This window comes from Mesoplodon mirus, assembly GCF_964341445.2.
Source record: "Mesoplodon mirus genome assembly, chromosome: 7".
Lineage (NCBI taxonomy): Eukaryota > Metazoa > Chordata > Mammalia > Artiodactyla > Ziphiidae > Mesoplodon > Mesoplodon mirus.
The window spans coordinates 96,776,716-96,793,058 of record NC_138983.1 but is presented as its reverse complement, the minus strand read 5'-3'; the positions used below and the strand labels follow the sequence as shown (position 1 = coordinate 96,793,058).

Genomic DNA, 16,343 nt, shown 5'->3' with positions numbered 1-16,343 from the left:
AATGCAATCCCTATCAAACTACCACTGGCATTTTTCACAGAACTAGAACAAAAAATTTCAAAATTTGTTTGGAAAAACAAAAGACCCCGAATAGCCAAAGCAATCTTGAGAACAAAAAACGGAGCTGGAGGAATCAGGCTCCCTGACTTCAGACTATACTACAAAGCTACAGTAATCAAGACAGTGTGGTACTGGCACAAAAACAGAAAGATAGATCAATGGAACAAGATAGAAAACCCAGAGATAAACCCACGCACATATGGTCAACTTATCTTTGATAAAGGAGGCAGGAAAGTACAGTGGAGAAAGGACAGCCTCTTCAATAAGTGGTGCTGGGAAAACTGGACAGGGACATGTAAAAGTATGAGATTAGATCATTCCCTAACACCATACACAAAAATAAGCTCAAAATGGATTAAAGACCTAAATGTAAGGCCAGAAACTATCAAACTCTTAGAGGAAAACAGAGGCAGAACACTCTATGACATAAATCACAGCAAGATCCTTTTGGACCCACCTCCTACAGAAATGGAAATAAAAACAAAAATAAACACATGGGACCTAATGAAACTTCAAAGCTTTTGCACAGCAAAGGAAACCATAAACAAGACCAAAAGAGAACCCTCAGAATAGGAGAAAATATTTGCAAATGAAGCAACTGACAGAGGATTAATCTCCAAAATTTATAAGCAGCTCATGCAGCTCAACAGCAAAAAAACAAACAACCCAATCCAAAAATGGGCAGAAGACCTAAATAGACATTTCTCCAAAGAAGATATACAGACTGCCAACAAACACATGAAAGAATGCTCAACATCATTAATCATTAGAGAAATGCAAATCAGAACTACAATGAGATATCATCTCACACCAGTCAGAATGGACATCATCAAGAAATCTAGAAACAATAAATGCTGGAGAGGGTGTGGAGAACAGGGAACACTCTTGCACTGCTGGTGGGAATGTGAATTGGTACAGCCGCTATGGAGAACAGTATGGAGGTTCCTTAAAAAACTACAAATAGAGCTACCATATGACCCAGCAATCCCACTACTGGGCATATACCCTGAGAAAACCATTAATCAAAAAGAGACATGTACCAAAATGTTCATTGCAGCTCTATTCACAATAGCCCGGAGATGGAAACAACCTAAGTGTCCATCATCGGATGAATGGATAAAGAAGATGTGGCACATATATACAATGGAATATTACTCAGCCATAAAAAGAAACGAAACTGAGCTATTTGTAATGAGGTGGATAGACCTAGAGTCTGTCATACAGAGTGAAGTAAATCAGAAAGAGAAAGACAAATACTGTATGCTAACACATATATATGGAATTTAAGAAAAACAATGTCATGAAGAACCTAGGGGTAAAACAGGAATAAAGACACAGACCTACTGAGAATGGACTTGAGGATATGGGGAGGGGAAAGGGTAAGCTGTGACAAAGCGAAAGAGAGGCATGGACATATATACACTACCAAACGTGAGGTAGATAGCTAGTGGGAAGCAGCCGCATAGCACAGGGAGATCAGCTCGGTACTTTGTGACCGCCTGGAGGGGTGGGATAGGGAGGGTGGGAGGGAGACGCAAAAGGGAGGGGATATGGAAACATATGTATATGTATAACTGATTAAATTTGTTATAAAGCAAAAAAATAAAATTAAATTAAAAAAAAAATAACAAGCATTTTAAAAGCTTTAAATTTTTAACTATAGCTCATAAATTTGTACCTTTTCTCCTCTATCAACAAAAATTGACTTTCATGGTTAACTCAGTTAAAAAATAAAACAGCACAATAGGAAAGAAGTAAAATATCTCCATTGCCTACGATATATAATAATATATATAAATATGTTGATGACAAAAACGTGGGTCTGCTCTCCCATGTGCAGTAAAGCAAATCTACTGACACCAGGTTATGGCGAAGGAAAGTGCAGCGTTTATTGCAGGTGCCAGGCAGGGAGTTCAGGTCAGCTAGTGCTCAAAACCCCTGAACCCCCTTTCCTGATGGGTTTCATGAAAGCATTTTTAAATACCAGGTGAGAGAGGGGAATCACAGGGTATGTGATCAGCTCCTGCACAATTCTTTGGTTGATGTGAGGTAACAGAGCAGTGTCACAGGGGTTAACGTTATCAATCCTCAGGCTCCAGTAAAAGATCTCCTACTTAAAACAGTTTTGAAAGTTAATAAAAATAAACACTAACTGAGTAGAGGGAAGGTGTCCTCAACTTCAGAACAGTGTAAAGTCAGCAAATATCACAGCTGGTACACCCCTCGAAGAGACTGATCTGGACTGGTTGCAATTTTTAAGAAAACACATTTGGGTAAAATTAACTCTGCACTTAAAAAAACTGACTCACAGGTTTTAGGTTTTCTCAATGCTCTAAAAGTACTTATTTTTCCTTTCCAAGAAGGGACTTTCAACCTCCCCCAAAGTAAAAGGGCAGTGCCTCTTGGATTGCTTTCTCTCACTGAACACACCGAAGAAAAATTGCATCATGTTGGTGTCTATCTGAATAATGTGCTCAGGGCTCTCCCTGAGTCATTGCATGGTTCTCATTTGCACGTGGGAGCCAATGGGTCTAAGTGCAGGCCACCACAAGACGTGCCACTATGGCATGTGGATTATTTTGAGCTGAAAACAATCAAGGCCCAAGACTCAGGAAGAGCCTTTGAAATTCCCCCTTACTGCCTAAAATAATTTAAGACAGGAGGCCTGTCCCAAGAAGAAGCTATCACTAGAGATAAATGTAGTATAATACTAGGTGTGGTAGAACAGGAGGAACATTGAAAAGCCCATTTGATCAAAATCCTCTCTGTGGGGCTTCCCTGGTGGCGCAGTGGTTGAGAGCCCGCCTGCCGATGCCGGGGACACGGGTTTGTGTCCCGGTCCGGGAAGATCCCACGTGCCGCGGAGCGGCTGGGCCCATGAGCCATGGCTGCTGGGCCTGTGCGTCCGGAGCCTGTGCTCCGCAACGGGAGAGGCCACAACAGTGAGAGGCACGTGTACCACAAAAAAAAAATTCTCTCTGTGTCTCATTGTCTTTGGATGGATCAGCAAACATTTGCTTACCAAACATTAACTCTTTTTAACTTCCTGTGAATTACCTTACTTCCCCTTGAAATTTCAGACCCATACCTCCTTCTGATGCCGAAATTTGGCCTCTGTGCACTGGTATGGAATCGAATTCGGGGGCAGAGTTTGGGTGAAGTAGAAAAGAATAGGTTTATTGTGTTGCCAGGCAAAGGGGGACACAGCAGGCTAATGCCCTCAAAACTATGTGTCCCAACCTGGGGGGATTTGGTGAGGAGTTTTATAGCAATGGTTCAAGGTCAGGGTTGCTGATAAGGATTATGGTGTGTTCAGGGCCTGCAATCCTTTAATCTGCCCTCAGGTGGTCTCCTGATGAGCTTCTATGCTTCTCAAGGTTATCAAACCGTGACCTTCTCTCTAGAATGAAGGATGCTTCATCAAGTAGTTAACATCTTCCATTTGTTGGGGATTTTAGTTCTGTAGAAGAGCTCAGTTATTGGTATATGTTTCCCTTGAGGCAGAACCAGGATCTTGTCCCAAAAGCTGCACTATTGTTTCTTGACAGTTCCTCCCTTGTCTCTGCAGCCCCTCCCTTCCCTGATTAGCAACTATTTGACCCTACCCTTTGGAATTCAGGGAAGGTTGTGGAGGCTGAAGCCTAGTCCCTGCAAACAAGAAATGGGGGACACAGAAAGACTTTAGTGCCCAGGAGCCCCACAGGGTCCTGCTCAGTTTCACTTCTCTTTAGTCAAGAATATATATATGTCACCTTGTCTTGCTGTCTTTGGAATTCTTCATACTTATGTGAATTCCCCATGTGCACATAATAATTTAATTGTCTCTTGTTAATCTGCCTTATGTCATTTTCATTGCCAGCCAAAGAGCTAATGTTACCCAAAAACCTGGGTTTGCCTCTTGGTGGGTGTCAAGCTGAAAGGCACAACATAAACAAAGATTGGGAGAAGAAAGGATTTGTTACTTGCAGCAAGTAAAGAGAACACCGGGGGTCTTTCCCAAAGCGGTGTCTTCCTGAACAGCAAAATTGGGGAATTTTTAAGCTAAGGGTATATGCATATTCATGAAGGGGTTTGGGTGGTCCACAGAGTCCAAGCTTTAGTGGACTGAAGTCACGAGGGTCAGAAAAGGTCAATATCATCATTCCTTATGTTCCCAGTTGATCAGGCTAATCTTTACCATTGAAAGAGAACTGGGAGTCTTTACAATTATCTTTGTTATTGTTACTTCTTTTACCTGAAAACAGTCCTTTGATTCTGCATTATTTTGTTCCCTTAAGATCATTAATTACTGAGACCCTTTCAACGGCAAGCATCCTGGCCAGGCTTACATTGCAAAATGGCTTAGGCCAAAAATGACTCCTAGATATACATATTATTAAACTTTTGTTTTATTTTCTCCTGTTAATCAGTCTTACGTCAATTTAATTCTTAGACCAGCTAAAAGTGTTACCTGAAACACTTCTTTTGTTGAGCCAAAAGACACAACCAAGCCAAAGGGCAGGAGAAGGAAGGCTTTATTACTTGCAGCAAGTAAGGAGAACACCAGGGATTTTCCCAAAACGGTGGCTCCTTGAACAGCCAAATTGGGAAAGTTTTAAACTGTCAACTGAAAAAAAAAAAGCACAAACTGAGAGTTGTGAGTTAAGTTTTATTTGGGGCAAAATGAGGACTATAGCCAAGGAAACAGCCTCTCAGATAGCTCTGAGGAACTGCTCGAAAGAGTTAGGGGGAAGGTCAGCATGTATGTGATTTTGGTGAAGGGGGACACATGGAATCAGGGACACATTTTGGCAGAAATTTGCTGCTAGTCACGAAGTGGTGGCTGCTAGTCACAAGGAGCAGATGTCTCCATGAATGATTTTAGTGCTTTTCTAGATATGAGAAGATAAAAGAAACTGGGCTCATAAAATCTTCTGAAAATATCTAACTATCTGAAGGCCTGTTCTGCCGGGTTTTCCCAGAGCATAGACTGCCTCATTCCTGATCTCTGTCCTGAATTTCATTCAGGGTGTGTTGAAGGTTGTGAAACAAAATTTATATTTTATGGCAAGACAAGAAATTTAAACATAAACTCTTCTCTGCCCTTTGGTCTCCTCTCTCCCCACACTGTGCATTGTGCATCTGCATTATACATTGACCAAACCTCCCCCATAGGCAGGGACACTTGCTCAACCATAAAGAGCAACATTCTCCTAACATCAACAAGACAACTCCCTCCTTAAGAGATAACATTTCTTCTTGACCTTGTAAGGGGTTACATGACCAGCAGGATGGCACTTAGATCTGAATTATGTAAACGTTCAATAACATGTCATTTGATGTACAGCCCTCTGTCTCAAAAAAAACTTATACACCTCCCTGGGTTTCTAATGGGCAGAACAGTTTTCAGAGTTTTCTGAGATGCTCTTCCCAGGTTATAATCCTCAAATTTGGCTCAAAGAAAAATTTCCAGTTCTCTTTTAGATCAAGTGATTACTTTTTTGTCAAGGTCAGAGACTACAGTGGCTAGTGACTTCATTCTTATAGAACCAGATGGTAAGGGACCATTTTATTTCACAAGATCATTAATTACTGAGACCTGTTCAAGAGCAAGCATCATGACCAGGCTGAGATCACAAATGATTTAGGCTTAAAATGGCTTCTCTTATGTCAAAAAGTTATATTTGATTCTTTTTCTTTGGGGACCCCCTGCTCCATTTGCCTACAGAAGGGCAGAGGAAAAGTTCTTCCTCTCTGACAGTCTTCATGACTGCCTGGAGAAACAATGATGGACTCAGGAGTTCTTCTCAGCCTCGATGTGCACAGAAATCTTTATGCCTATGGTAAAGGGGCATGGAAAGGAGAGGGTTCTCAATGTGTAGAAGTTCAGATGCTTTCAAAGGCAGGCAATGTACCCTGCACTATAATGCCTGTTGGGCAGGAAGAAAGTTTCCTGTACCCTTCTAGATTTTTCTGGTTAGTCTAGGAATTAAATGGACATGAGACAGATTAAGATTAACAGGAGAAAATCAAACAAAATTTAATAATATGTATACATGGAAGAGACCCAGGAGAACTCAGTAAATCTCCCAAATGGCTGAAATCCTCACCTTAAATACCACTTTCAACTAAAGACAAACATGTTGGGTGTAGTGGTTTGGGACTTCAAAGGGGAGGAAGGCAATTCTTCCCCGGACCTCATACCTGAGGTCACCATACCTCAAGGGGAAATTCAGCTTGCACTGCAACTTCAACTAAAGAACAGTTCTTCGTGTAACACGGCCGGATACTGGAAGATACACAGGTCCCTCGGCCGACCGAAGGCATCCCTTCATTGAGGCCGTTCGCTAGTCGCAGAACACCCTGCTTTAAAAAGTTGATTCAGTTTAGGGCACAGTGGGTAGCTTGTGTCTCTTTTACTTGTTAGAAAACACACGTATTTAGGCTGCGTGTCAATCTACACATGGCGTCTATAGCGAAAAGCCTGGTTTTCCCATTTTGAAAGTTCCATTCTTGCAGCCGGAAAAAACCTGAAAAACACTGTTGTTGCCGTGTTTCTAGACCCTGCAGGCATGGCTCTGAGAAAAAAAAGAGTTTTCTCGAAAGAAAGAGGGTGCTTCCAGGTCCTGGATGGCAGCTCTTCCTGCCCTGCTCTAGAGCTAAGGGGAATCTCAACGGGGGCCCTAGCCTCACCGTAAGGTCTTGATTTGGCATCCAGAAGGGTAGGCGTGAAGCAGGTTCCCTGAGGCCTTAGTCGCAGTTCTGCATTCGTTTAACGGCAGTAAGTGTCTAGAGACTCGTGGCCCCGTTGCGTCAGCGCCAGTTTCAGGACAAGAACTCTGAGGACCCGCTGGCTCCCCTGGGCTTGCTGGGCCACACTCAGACCCGTAGGCCCTTCAGGGTGCCCCAGGGTAGGCCGAGGGAAGGGTAACACACTGCAGTCTACCTTGGGGGAGCTAGATGTTGATGTTCCAACTACCGGGTTTGTTTTTTTTTTTTTGCAAAAACCCCTAAATATCCTGTGCCCTCCCTTACCTCTTCAGAACAGTCCCTCAGAGCTATCTGAGAGGCTGTCTCCTGACTTGTCCTCAGTATGTCCTCCAAATAAAACATAATTCTCAACTTTTAGGTTGTGCATTTTTTTTCAGTCAACATTTAATTGTATGGCTCATGTAGGTACTATGCCTACATGTAATGGGATGAGCTGTAAATTATTAAAACTAGATAAATTCTGTCAGCTCTACCACTAGCTGAGATCAGGCTTTCTTCTCTGGATACTTCTGTCATAGACCTTGGCAGATATGGGGTCTGTGTTGGTCTTAAAATTATTCTTAGAATTGTGGGGACTCATTCATTCTTTCAGCAAATTTTACTGCTTATATTCTATGTGTCAGTTACAGTGCTGGGTCTTGAAATACAGAAGTCAACACACGAAAATACAAGGATAAAACACATTTTCTACCATATTAACTTTTTTCATTCATTAATTCATCCTTAAGTCATTCAACACGCATCTTCTTATTGAATACTGATGAGGGATCAAATGCTATGCTAAACACTGAGTATATAACTGCAAATGAGATGGACAGGCCCTGATTTTGATGTCACTACTATCTTTTGTTGTGTCATATAGTGGGATAGCTTCATTATTCCCTTTACCGTAAGTTTTGGTTTTTTTGGCGGTACACGGGCCTCTCACTGTTGTGGCCTCTCCCGTTGCGGAGCACAGGCTCTGGACGCGCAGGCTCAGCGGTCATGGCTCATGGGCCCAACTGCTCCGCGGTATGTGGGATCTTCCCAGACGGGGGCACGAACCCGTGTCCCCTGCATCGGCAGGCAGACTCTCAACCACTGCGCCACCAGGGAAGCCCTACCCTAAGTTTTTATCACAAATTGCTAATGAAAATAAAACTGTTAGTGGAGTTTCAACATGCATAGGTAAATGAGAACACAGAACTCCCCTTTCGCATGCCCCATTCTCCTCCTTCTAACTCCCTATGTGAACTCACTTTGTGCCAAGACCAAGAAGATGTGCCCCAATAAGAACCAAGCTGATTTCCTCACACTGACAGGGGCTATTGCTCACTTAGAAGACTTGATGCTTAAGTTTGATAAGCAACTAGAAGACCATGGAGACAACCTATAAAAATGATTTATATTGGGAGAAAATACTAAAAAGGGTTAATGTGCTGTTCCACATGTCTAACCTCCTGGGATTAAACCACAGGCACCAAGGTCACCAAGGGTACTTGGCAACAATGAGCTAAAAATGAAAAAAAAAGCATCATACTGTTATTGTATTCATCTTCCCCCAAGGCACTCTCTAATAAACACCACAACCACTAAGGGAATTGAGAACAGCTTCCTTGTGGGGTAGGTTATATATGCATCTTTTTCCAAGAAGTTAAATCATATCCAGCTATCAGCACACCTTACTTAAGGTGATTGCAATGTATGAGATTAAATGTTCCTACCTGATTGGAAAACTTCTTGTCCTCAATTCATTGGCTATACTGGATTATTTTTCTTGGGTCAGACCTTCAGACTTCTACCAGAAATCGTTCCTTTGGGGAAACCAGGCCTTCCCAGAAACTCAGGAAACTGAAATGGAGACAGCAAGAGAGAAGGAAATTATTTGGACATATAGACCTCAATTGTTTGGTTTTAAGTAAACGTCCCAGCAAACATCTTCTAAATGGTATAATAACTTGAGGGAAATTCACAGTTTATAAGTTTGTGTACTCATAAACTGAACATATTATGATAAGAGTACAGGTTGCATTTTGTGTCTTCAACTCAAGCAAAGACTTCAAAAAAGTCCCAGTTATCCTTTGTTCATTAAGACACAAAGAAAGGGCAAAAAGGGCAAGTTTCTAAGTCTTTTTCTTTAAAATTTACTTCCTTTCTTCAGTCTTCATCAAGATCTTCAGGAAATTAACTTTACTAAAGTTAATTATTCATAAAATAAACATAGGAACCTGCAGAAGACTATTTCACAGAGACCTGTAATGTACAATATCCATTGCATACATGCACCATGAGCTTGTCTTTTCTAGCACTGGCATACACAAAACTCTGTGTGTGTGTGCACATGTGTGTCTTTTTTTTGTGATGGAGCCATAGGGAGAAAATAAATCTATTGGCTGCAATTCAGTGATGTAGAAAGATTTAAGGGTAAAGGAAAAGGCTACATCAAGTGAAGCAATAAAGTCATGAGGTTGTGCTTCCATAATAATAACAATAGCAGTCTTCTGTAACCAAGGGAGCAGGCTCCTCAAATTATAGTCACACCTGTTAGACCATCTGCCCATAAATTTCACACTATCATTAATGGAAAACAAATGGCACTGTCTCTCCTTCCCTTTATCCATTGGCCATTCTCATATAAATGATTTTTCTCCTCAAGGTCATGCTCTTTCCTAACGGTTTAAAAATATTAGGATTTAGGAGGAGTGATACATAATGTGCCATGCCTTGGTACTTGTACCAGTGATGGCTCTGTAAGGAGCACTGGATTGTTAGGAGGCTATAAATTGAATTCCCCTAGAAGCAGAACCTGAGGCAATAATTTGAATGCAAACTGTTCATCTGGGAGGTGCTTCCAGAAGACTCAGAAGTGGAGTGGGAATTGAGAATGGAGGCACGGAAGGAAACCAACAGAGGTGCATTACTGAATAAATTACTCCTGCAGGAAACTGCTGCCAGTACTTCAGGGGAGTTCTGTGAAACTCTATAGAACATGTCTCAGAGTTATCCCAAGAATTGGTGAGAAACTTGAAGTACTTATCTTCCAGTCCCCTCTGTCCTTGGTTGAAAGCTACACCCAGATACATTAACTCCTGTACATTTCTGGCCTGCCCTAAGGTGGATAATTGCAGGTGGTAACATGAGTCTATCAGCATATACTGGAATGATGAGTGCTGGGGAGATATGAGTGGAGCATTGAAACCATCTAATACAGTCGGGGCAGGAGGTATTAATTATTGGCTTGCAAGTCCAAATGGGTAACCTTAAATTCCTGCGTTAGTGGTTTTACTTTGAGGTATTTAAGCATGATGTATGAGTAAAAATTTCCTCTATTAAATCAAGTTGAAGATCCTAAGTCCCTAATCTTCTGGAAAACTGTGGGTATCTTTTTAACAGATTTTTGAAAAGTAACATGATTAAGATTTCAAACTGACCATCCATTCATTCATTCATTCACTCATTCAACAAACATTTATTGAACACCTAAAGTATGCCATGGGTTAAACTGGGCACCAGTGTTACTGTTACTAAAATCATTATCGTGCCACCTAGAAGTCAATGTATTGTGACACTCAAATAAGAAAATCCATAGTTACCGTAAAAATTATTACAGAGTGATATAGGAAGACACGGTAAGACCTTAATTCATGCTGTGGACAGTAGTATATGGGGGATATCAGTAGGGCTTCCTGTAGAAGGCAATTGAAATGGATATGTAACATGAAGGAAGGGTGAATTTTTGAGGAAAAGAGAAGATAAATTCATGTTTGCCAGAAAATGAATGGTTAAGGATCAGTCCAGAAAGGAGTTCCATTCATAATCAGTATAAGAAATGTCACTGGGGCCTCCCTGGTGGCGCGGTGGTTGAGAGTCCGCCTGCCGATGCAGGGGACACAGGTTCGTGCCCCGGTCCAGGAAGATCCCACATGCTGCGTAGCGGCTGGGCCCGTGAGCCATGGCCACTGAGCCTGCACGTCCGGAGCCTGTGCTCCACAACGGGAGAGGCCACAGCAGTGAGAGGCCCGCGTACAACAAAAAAAAAAAAAAAAAAAAAAAAAGAAATGCTCACTGGAGTGTAAGAAAAGAAGACAATGGAGAGGGTGGTAGAAGCCAGACCATGAATGGTCCATGTATGTATACTAAGTGCTATGGTCTAGTCTTTGTGTTCCCCTCCAAATTTATACGTTGAAATCTTAATTTCCGGAGGTGATCGTAGTAGTAGGTGGGGCCTTTGGGAAATGATAAAGGTATTAGTGCTCTTATAAAAGAGACCCCACAGAGCTCCCTAAGCTCTTCTGCCATGTGAGGTTACAATGAGAAGTCTGTGACTCAGAAGAGGGCCCTCATCTGACCATACTGGCACCCTATTCTTGAACTTGCAGCCTCCAGAACTGTGAGAAAAAAATTCCTGCTGTTTATGAGCCACCCAACCTGCAGTATAATCTTACAGCAGCCCAAAAGGACAAAGAGAGTTGGGATGTGAGATTTTACTCCAAGAAAGATGGGAATCCATTGAAGGATTTTAACTGGTAACTTAGAAGAGAGACAAGTTTCATAACACAATCAGGTATTTTTATAAGAAACATTTGTTTCATTTTCAGAACGATCACTCTGGAAATACTGTGACTAGATTTTTGGAGAAGGGTGATGGCAGTCCCGGATATAGAAAGATGAGTTAGTACTCCATTAACGTAAGTCAAACAAGAAAGTGGATATAAAAAGTGTGAATTTGTGGCTGAGAGTTCTTTTCTTTTAGCACTTGAAAAATGTTACGTCAATGCTTCTGACTCCAGAGTTTTAGACAAGAAATATGCTGTCATTGGAATTGGTGTTTCTCAGTAAGCAATGCATCGTTTCTTCCTGTCCACTTTCGAGATTTTTTTTGTCTCTACTTTTCAGAAGTTTAGTTATGACACGTCTTGGTAAGGATATCTTTGCGTTTTTCCTCTTTGGGTTTGTTCAGATTCTTGAATTTGTGTTTATGTCTTCTAAAAAATTGGGAACTTTTTAGCCATGATTTCTTTGAATACTTTGTCAGTCCTACTTGCTCTCTTTTTTCATTCTGGAACTTTGATGATATGAATGTTAGTGCTTTTGTTACTGTTCACAGGTTCTTGAGATCCTGTTCTTTCTCCCATCTTTACCCCTCAGTCTATTTTTCTCTGTACATTTGGTACATTGTATTGATCTCTTCTAAGTTCATGATTCTATGCTTTGTAATCTCCACTCTATTCTTTTTTTTTTTTTTTTTTGCGGTACGCGGGCCTCTCACTGTTTTGGCCTCTCCCATTGCGGAGCACAGGCTCCGGACACGCAGGCTCAGCGGCCATGGCTCACAAGCCCAGCCGCTCCGCGGCATGTGGGATCCTCCCGGACCGGGGCACGAACCCGTGTCCCCTGCATCCGCAGGCAGACTCTCAACCACAGCGCCACCAGGGAAGCCCTCGACTCTATTCTTGAGCAATGTTTTTTGATTGTTGTATTTTTCAGTTCTACTGTTCTCATTTGTTTTTATTGTTATAGCTTCTAGTTCTTTGTTTACATTTTCTATTTTTCCCATTTCTGTCAAAGAACACATAATTGCTAATTGAAGCATTTATGTGACAGCTTATTTAAAATCCTTGTCTGATCATTTCAGTAGATGTTTTATCTCAGTGTTGCTGTATGTTTATTGTCTTTTCTCATTTATTCTGTGATTTCCTGGTTCTTGGTGTCATGAGTATTTTGCCATTGTATTCTAAACATTGTGAGTTATTATATGACTCTGTAACCCATTTAATTTTATTATTACTTTTTAGAAGGAAGTCATCCTATTTGAGGCGTAGTATGAGGACTGGCGGGTTACGTACAGATTTCCATTGGGCCCTACTGACAATACCCCAGCAAAAGTGGGCACTTACATTGTCTCACTGCAGACAGATCAAGTAGAAGTTCAGCTATCCTATTGGCCCTTCTGACACCTTCCCCCCAAAAGTGGGAGCATTAATATCATTGTGTTGCCTTTTAGTAGGAGTGGAAGTTCATCTCCCCAGTAGATTTCTTGACACAGGGGAGGGGAGAAGTGAAGTGTTTGCTCTCCTTCCTCCCACTTCTTTCCTTCTTGTTGATGCCGGGTGTGGGTAGAGGGTCAGCTCCCTGCTGGCCCCACTGACGCCAGGGTAAGAGGAAGAGAACTGACGACTCGCCCTGCTCGTGCCGTCTCGTTCTGTCTTGTTGCCTCAGGGTGGTTCTGGGGATTCAGCACCCCAGTGGGTCTCACTGACACCATGTGTCGGGGGTTAGTGGGGTGCCTACTCCCGCCAACCTGTAACATCCTATTCTTATTGATGTCCGGGAGAGATGGACGCTAAGTCCCACCATTGGACCCCACGACTGTGTGAGGGCAGCCCAGTGTTAACAAGCCTGTCAGGCACCACTTTTTTTTTTTTTTTTAATAAGTAAATTTATTTATTTATTTGGCTGTGTTGGGTCTTCCTTTCTGTGCAAGGGCTTTCTCTAGTTGTGGCGAGCGGGTGCCACTGTTCATCGTGGTGCGCGGGCCTCTCACTGTTGCGGCCTCTCTTGTTGCGGAGCGCAGGCTCAGTAGCTGTGGCTCACGGGCCCAGCTGCTCCGCGGCATGTGGGATCTTCCCAGACCAGGGCTCGAACCTGTGTCCTCTGCATTGGCAGGCAGATTCTCAACCACTGCGCCACCAGGGAAGCCCAGGCACCACCTTTTAAAGTCTGTTTGCTAATGGAAAGGGGTGGAGGCTCAGCTCACCACTGGACCACACTGAAACAACCCTGGTGGGGAATCAGAGCGCTGCCTCTTCTGGAGGGCAGGAGTGGGGTGGTGTGGAGGATCAAATCCTACCTTGGCCCAACTGAAACGACAGGACATAGGGGATGGGTGCAATATTCCGCTGGCACTTGGCTCGAGTAGTGTGTTTATTATTGCCCAAATGGTCTTCTGTCTTTAGCAACCCCTTTCCTCATACTTTGGCTAGGGGGAATAGGGTTTTGTGGGGTTTTTTGAAGCTTTTTTGTCTGTTGTTCTGTTGGTGGTTATTGATTGGGGGTGCCTGTAATACCCTCTCCAGGATGTATGGGAAGCAACAGGAAACACAGGGAACTCATCACCATGTTATTCCTCAAGTCCCAAAGTCCCTAGTTAAGTCTGCCTTCTCATTTCCACCTTTCAGCGTCTTCCTATGTTTGTTTGTTGTTATGTTCAGGGTTTTAGTTTTAAGTGGGAGAACCTGGGAGAAATGGGCTACTTCATCTTCTTGGAAGCAGAGGTCTGGAGGCCTTTTGATGTTAAAAAGTACTGCTGACTGTAAATTAAAATTTGATGATATACACCTTGCCCTTTAAGAATTATTCTACTAGATGATGTGGCTTCCCAAAGTTGCTACAATTTGCTTTTCATACTTCTAAAAGCCAAGTGTTTTGCTGGAGTTGAAATTTAAAGATAAGCAAGAGATGAGGCTAAGGTGATCTATGTGGTAACAGATTAAAGTTGGAAACATCAATATACATTCATGTTTAGCTTAATATTGCTTCATATTACCTTAATACACATGGCTATGTAGAGAGATACTTATAGATATGTGCGTATACATGGGTAATGTGCACACATATTATCTCTTTGCTCTGTCAGCTGAGAAGATCTAGAAGCAATGACATCCAAGCAGCAATTAGCACACCCCACACCCAGATCCTGCTGTCTAATACCGTTCTCCACTAAAAAGACCTAGTTATCTTTGAAGAAATAGCTGATTCTAGGACTAGGGCAGTAAATATACAAGATTTATATACAAGACCATCTTATAGTGTCAGAAAGTAAGGAAGTTCCAAAAAAAAATACAGGATGGGGATACCTCAGAGTGGCACAAGAGCCAACTGAAAAGAGTTCACAAGGGTCAGGACTAGAGCAATTTGAGGAATAAAGTAACTAAAGTAGAATTAGATTATAACCCAAAGTATAAAATAAAAATCCATGAGTTCTTCTGATATAAATAAATAATTGGATACATAAATGCAGGAGAATAGATAAATCTCCAGTGCAAAGGAATTCCAAATAGTTTATGTAGTACTCCATCTTAAGTATAACTCCCTATTCCTTAGTTGTGGGCTGAGCATATTGACTTCCTTCCAAAAAAGTACAGTATGAAAAAGGGAAGACAGTTATCTTACGATGGAGAAACCTGAAAAACACTACCTCAGCCTAGTGATCAAAGTCAACCTCAGCATTCATAATGCATATTCATACTTTGTACACTTGATGTGATCTGACAAAATAACCCTTCTACTCTGTGGTCTTCCTCCCCAAAACACATAATCCCAATATTATCATGAAAAATGCATCAAACAAATTCTAGTAGTGGGCATCCTACAAAACCCTAACTACTCAAAATTGTCAAGGTCATCCAAGGAAAATCTGAGAAGCTATCAAACCCAAGAGGAGCCTAAGGAAACATGGCAACTAAATGTAATGTGATGTTTTGGATGAAATCCTGGAATAGAAAAAGGACATTAGGTAAAAACTAAGGAACTGGACTAATGTATGGACTATAGTAAATGATAATGTATCAATATTTGTTAATTGATTGTAACAATGTAACATACTAATATAAGTGGATCATCATAGAGGGAAATGGGTCTAGTGTATATGGCAACACTTTACACTATCTTCTCAAGTTTTCTGTGAAATTAAAACACTTCTAAAAAATAAAGTCTATAAAAACGCTGTGTTGTCTTGTTTTATGATTATGTGCCTGTATTTCCTAATGAATATGTAAATTTGCTTTACCTTCCTTGATACTGATATTACAGAAAATACTAAGTAACTCTGAAAGAATTTGTAACTCCAATTCAACAAGCAATAATTCTTGTATTAACTTTTTGGAAGAACCCACTCAATAAATCAAAGCAAATTGTCCTTAAAGGCTGAATTTCTTTTCAGTGTTTAATCTTTTATATGATTAATGCATACCACAAGCAAGATTCTGTTTCAAAGGGCAGAAAACATTGATTGTAGGCGATGTCTAAAGTACAGTGAAATATTAATGCATGATGCTATAAAAACTTTAATGTATTTTATGTTTTCAAAATGATGAATTGTTATTTCAGTCAATAAAGTATTCACTTTTATACATTTCCTACCCATCTTTTCCCAAGACACCCACAAGGAAATGATACTATCATCTGACATTAGGTTCATCAATTTAAATTGGAGTTTTTGGTAGCTGTGGTTGCCAATGGTACTGGAATGTGTGATACTTTTACAAATCCTCTCCATGGCAAAATCTGATCCTCACAAGGTAAATCACAGTAGGTGCCTAAAGCCAAATGACATATTGCTTTGTAGCTAGATTACCAAGCATTTTACTTAGAGGCACAATAGAATGTAGAAAAGGCCATTTCTCTTTCTGTCTTTTTCTGCTCAAAGGTCACTCACCATCTTACTTTTTATCAGCCATTTCAGAAGTTTTCCATAAATTTAGACTATATAATGTCACTTAAAGTGAATGTAGCTCAACATTCTGTTTTAGTACAGCTAATCTCACGTTATTTTA

General features: G+C 41.3%; 1 long non-coding RNA gene and 1 pseudogene across 2 annotated transcripts in view; one reads left to right on the top strand and one right to left on the bottom strand.

Moving 5' to 3' along the window:
• LOC309808894 (centrosomal protein of 78 kDa-like) overlaps window positions 1-16,343 on the top strand; it is a 981,446-nt pseudogene that overhangs the window by 679,678 nt on the left and 285,425 nt on the right. The window lies entirely within an intron of this gene.
• The window catches only part of LOC309807710, a 66,658-nt gene that overhangs the window by 25,151 nt on the left and 25,164 nt on the right, over window positions 1-16,343 (bottom strand). The window contains exon 2 of the long non-coding RNA XR_014294651.1: window positions 8,514-8,640. This is a non-coding gene — a long non-coding RNA (uncharacterized lncRNA). The remainder of the gene's footprint in view (window positions 1-8,513; window positions 8,641-16,343) is intronic.